Source organism: Halictus rubicundus, unplaced genomic scaffold (assembly GCF_050948215.1).
Source record: "Halictus rubicundus isolate RS-2024b unplaced genomic scaffold, iyHalRubi1_principal scaffold0072, whole genome shotgun sequence".
Classification (NCBI taxonomy): Eukaryota; Metazoa; Arthropoda; class Insecta; order Hymenoptera; family Halictidae; genus Halictus; species Halictus rubicundus.
The window spans coordinates 349,409-355,136 of record NW_027488613.1 but is presented as its reverse complement, the minus strand read 5'-3'; positions in this window follow the sequence as shown (position 1 = coordinate 355,136).

Sequence of the window (5,728 nt, the reverse complement as noted above, 5' to 3'; positions counted from 1 at the left end):
TAATGGATACGATAGGATAGAGGATAGGATAGGATAGAGGATAGGATAGGATAGGGGATAGGATAGGGTAGAGTATAGGATAGGATTGAGGATAGGATAGGATAGAGGATAGGATGGGATAGAGGATAGGATAGGATAGAGGATAGGATAGGATAGAGGATAGGATAGGATTGAGGATAGGATAGGATAGAGGATAGGATAGAGGATAGGATAGAGGATAGGATAGGGGATAGGATAGAGGATTGGATAGGATAGAGGATAGGATAGGATAGAGGATAGGATCGGATAGCGGATAGAATAGGATATAGGATTGGATAGGATGAAGGATAGGATAGGATAGAGGATAGGATAGGATAGAGGATAGGATAGGATAGAGGATAGGATAGGATAGAGGATAGGATAGGATAGAGGATAGGATAGGATAGAGGATAGGATAGGATAGAGGATAGGATAGGATGGAATATAGGATAGGATATAGAATAGGATACGATAGAGTATAGGACATAGGATTAGATAGGATAGAGGATAGGATAGGATAGAGGATAGGATAGTATAGAGGATAGGATAGGATAGAGGATAGGATAGGTTTGAGGATAGGATAGGATAGTGGATAGTATAGAGGATAGGATAGAGGATAGTGTAGGGGATAGAATAGAGGATTGGATAGGATAGAGGATAGGATAGGATAGAGGATAGGATAGGATAGAGGATAGGATAGGATAGCGGATAGGATAGGATAGGATAGAGGATTGGATTAGATAGAGGATAGGATATTGGATTGGATAGGATAGAGGATAGGATACGATAGTGGATAGGATAGAGGATAGGATAGGATAGGGGATAGGATAGAGGATTGTATAGAATAGGTGATATTATAAGATAGAGGATAGGACAGGATAGCGGATAGGATAGGATATAGGATTGTATAGGCTAGAGGATAGGATAGGATGGAGGATAGGATAGGATAGCGGATAGGATAGGATTGAGGATAGGATAGGATAGAGGATAGGATAGGATGGAAGATAGGATAGGATATAGAATAGGATACGATAGAGTATAGGACATAGGATTAGATAGGATAGAGGATAGGATAGGATAGAGGATAGGATAGAGGATAGGATAGGGGATGGATAGGATAGTTGATACGATAGGGTAGAGAATAGGATAGGGGATTGGATAGGATAGAGGATAGAATAGGATAGGATAGAGAATAGGATAGGATAGTGGATAATATAGGATAAAGGAGACCATAGACGATAAGATAGGATAGAGGATAGGATACGACAGAGGATAGGATAGGAAAGCGGAAAGGATAGGATATAGGATTGGATAGGGTAGAGGACAGGATAGGCGATTGGATAGGATAGAGGATATGATAGGATAGGATAGAGAATAGGATAGGATAGAGGATAGGATAGGATAGAGGATAGGACAGGATAGAGGACAGGATAGAGGATAGAATAGAGGATAGGATAGAGGATAGGATAGGATAATGGATACGATAGGATAGAGGATAGGATAGGATAGAGGATAGGATAGGATAGGGGATACGATAGGGTAGAGTATAGAATAGGATGGAGGATAGGATAGGATAGAGGATAGGATAGGAATGAGGATAGGATAGGATAGAGGATAGGATAAGATAGAGGATCGGATAGGATCGGATAGAATATAGAATAGGATAGAGGATAGGATAGGATAGAGGATAGGATAGGATAGAGGATAGGATAGGATAGAGGATAGGATAGGATTGAGGATAGGATAGGATGAAGGATAGGATAGGATAGAGGATAGGATAGGATAGAGGATAGGATCGGATAGCGGATAGAATAGGATATAGGATTGGATAGGATGAAGGATAGGATAGGATAGAGGATAGGATAGGATAGAGGATAGGATAGGATAGAGGATAGGATAGGGGATAGGATAGAGGATTGGATACGATAGAGGATAGGATAGGATAGAGGATAGGATCGGATAGCGGATAGAATAGGATATAGGATTGGATAGGATGAAGGATAGGATAGGATAGAGGATAGGATCGGATAGCGGATAGAATAGGATATAGGATTGGATAGGATGAAGGATAGGATAGGATAGAGGATAGGATAGGATAGAGGATAGGATAGGATAGAGGATAGGATAGGATAGAGGATAGAATAGGATAGAGGATAGGATACGATCGGATAGAGCATAGGATAGGGGATTGGATAGGATAGAGGGTAGGATAGGATAGCGGATAGGATAGCATATAGGATTGGATAGGATAGGGGATTGTATAGGATAGAGGACAGGAGACGATAGAGGATAGAATAGGATAGAGGATAGGATAGGATAGAGGATAGGATAGGATATAGGATTGGATAGGATAGAGGATAGGATACGATAGAGGATAGGATAGGATAGAGGATAGGATTGGATAGAGGATAGGATCGGATAGAGGATAGGATAGGGCATTGGATAGGATAGACAATTGGATACGATAGAGTATAGGACGTAGGATTTGATAGGATAGAGGATAGGATACGATAGAGGATAGGATAGGATAGAGGATAGGATAGAGGATAGGATAGAGGATAGGATAGGGGATGGATAGGATAGTTGATACGATAGGATAGAGAATAGGATAGGGGATTGGATAGGATAGAGGATAGGATAGGATAGGATTGAGAATAGGATACGATAGAGTATAGGACATAGGATTGGATAGAGGATAGGATAGGATAGAGGATAGGATAGGATAGAGGATAGGATAGGATAGAGGAAAGGATAGAGGATAGGATGGAGGATAGGATAGGATAGAGGATAGGATAGGATAGAGGATAGGATAGGATAGAGGATAGGATAGGATAGGATAGAGGATAGGATAGGATAGAGGATAGGATAGGATAGAGGATAGGATAGGATAGAGGATAGGATATTATAGAGGATTGGATAGGATAGAGGAAAGGATAGGATAGGAGATTGGATAGGATAGAGGATAGGAGACGATATAGGATATGATAGAGGATAGTATAGGATAGAGGACAGGAGACGATAGAGGATAGGATAGGATAGAGGATAGGATAGGATAGGATAGAGGATAGGATAGGATAGAGGACAGGATAGAGGATAGAATAGAGGATAGGATAGAGGATAGGATAGGATAGCGGATAGGATAGGGTAGAGTATAGAATAGGATAGCGGATAGGATAGGATATAGGATACGAAATTATAGAGGATAGGATAGGATAGAGGATAGCATCGGATAGCGGATAGGATAGGGGATCGGATAGGATAGAGGATAGAATAGGATAGAGGATAGGATACGATCGGATAGAGCATAGGATAGTGGATTGGATAGGATAGAGGGTAGGATAGGATAGCGGATAGGATAGCATATAGGATTGGATAGGATAGGGGATAGGATAGGATAAAGGGTAGGATAGGATAGAGGATAGAATAGGATAGAGGATAGGATAGGATAGAGGATAGGATAGGATATAGGAATGGATAGGATAGATGATAGGATACAATAGAGGATAGGATAGGATAGAGGATGGGATAGGGGATTGGATAGGATAGAGTATAGGATAGGATAGAGGATAGGATACGATAGAGGATAGGATAGGATAGATAATAGGATAGGATCGAGTATAGAATAGGATAGAGGATAGGATAGGATAGAGGATAGGATAGGATTGAGGATAGGATAGGATAGAGTAAAGGATAGGATAGAGATTCGGATAGGTGATTGGATAGGATAGAGGGTAGGATAGGATAGCGGATAGGATAGCATAGAGGATTGGATAGGATCGGGGATAGGATAGGATAAAGGGTAGGATAGGATAGAGGATAGAATAGGATAGAGGATAGGATACGATCGGATAGAGCATAGGATAGGGGATTGGATAGGATAGAGGGTAGGATAGGATAGCGGATAGGATAGCATATAGGATTGGATAGGATAGGGGATTGTATATTATAGAGGACAGGAGACGATAGAGGATAGAATAGGATAGAGGATAGGATAGGATAGAGGATAGGATAGGATATAGGATTGGATAGGATAGAGGATAGGATACGATAGAGGATAGGATAGGATAGAGGATAGGATTGGATAGAGGATAGGATCGGATAGAGGATAGGATAGGGCATTGGATAGGATAGACAATTGGATACGATAGAGTATAGGACGTAGGATTTGATAGGATAGAGGATAGGATACGATAGAGGATAGGATAGGATAGAGGATAGGATAGAGGATAGGAGAGAGGATAGGATAGGGGATGGATAGGATAGTTGATACGATAGGATAGAGAATAGGATAGGGGATTGGACAGGATAGAGGATAGGATAGGATAGGATTGAGAATAGGATACGATAGAGTATAGGACATAGGATTGGATAGAGGATAGGATAGGATAGAGGATAGGATAGGATAGAGGATAGGATAGGATAGAGGAAAGGATAGAGGATAGGATGGAGGATAGGATAGGATAGAGGATAGGATAGGATAGAGGATAGGATAGGATAGAGGATAGGATAGGATAGGATAGAGGATAGGATAGGATAGAGGATAGGATAGGATAGAGGATAGGATAGGATAGAGGATATGATAGGATAGAGGATAGGATAGGATAGAGGATAGGATAGGATAGAGGATAGGATATTATAGAGGATTGGATAGGATAGAGGAAAGGATAGGATAGGGGATTGGATAGGATAGAGGATAGGAGACGATATAGGATATGATAGAGGATAGTATAGGATAGAGGACAGGAGACGATAGAGGATAGGATAGGATAGAGGATAGGATAGGATAGGATAGAGGATAGGATAGGATCGAGGATTGGATTGGATAGAGGATAGGATATAGGATTGGATAGGATAGAGGATAGGATACGATAGTGGATAGGATAGGGGATAGGATAGGATAGAGGATAGGATCGGATAGCGGTTAGGATAGGGGATTGGACAGGGTAGAGGATAGAATAGGATAGAGGATAGGATAGGACCGGATAGAGCATAGTATAGGGGATTGGATAGGATAGCATAGCGGATAGGATTGGGTAGAGTATAGAATAGGATGGAGGATAGGATAGGATAAAGGACAGGATAGGAATGAGGATAGGATAGGATAGAGGATATGATAAGATAGATACTCGGATAGGATCGGATAGAACATAGAATAGGATAGAGGATAATATAGGATAGAGGATAGGACAGGATAGCGGATAGGATAGGATATAGGATTGTATAGGCTAGAGGATAGGATATAATGGAGGATAGGATAGGATAGCGGATAGGATAGGATTGAGGATAGGATAGGATAGAGGATAGGATAGGATGGAAGATAGGAGACGATAGAGGATATGATAGAGGATAGTATAGGATAGAGGACAGGAGACGATAGAGGATAGGATAGGATAGAGGATAGGATACGATAGTGGATAGGATAGAGGATAGGATAGGATAGGGGACAGGATAGAGGATTGTATAGAATAGGTGATATTATAAGATAGAGGATAGGACAGGATAGCGGATAGGATAGGATAGGATAGAGAATAGGATAGGATAGTGGATAATATAGGATAAAGGAGACCATAGACGATAAGATAGGATAGAGGATAGGATACGATAGAGGATAGGATAGGATAGCGGATAGGATAGGATAGGGGATTGGATAGGATTGAGGATAGGAGACGATATAGGATATGATAGAGGATAGTATAGGATAGAGGACAGG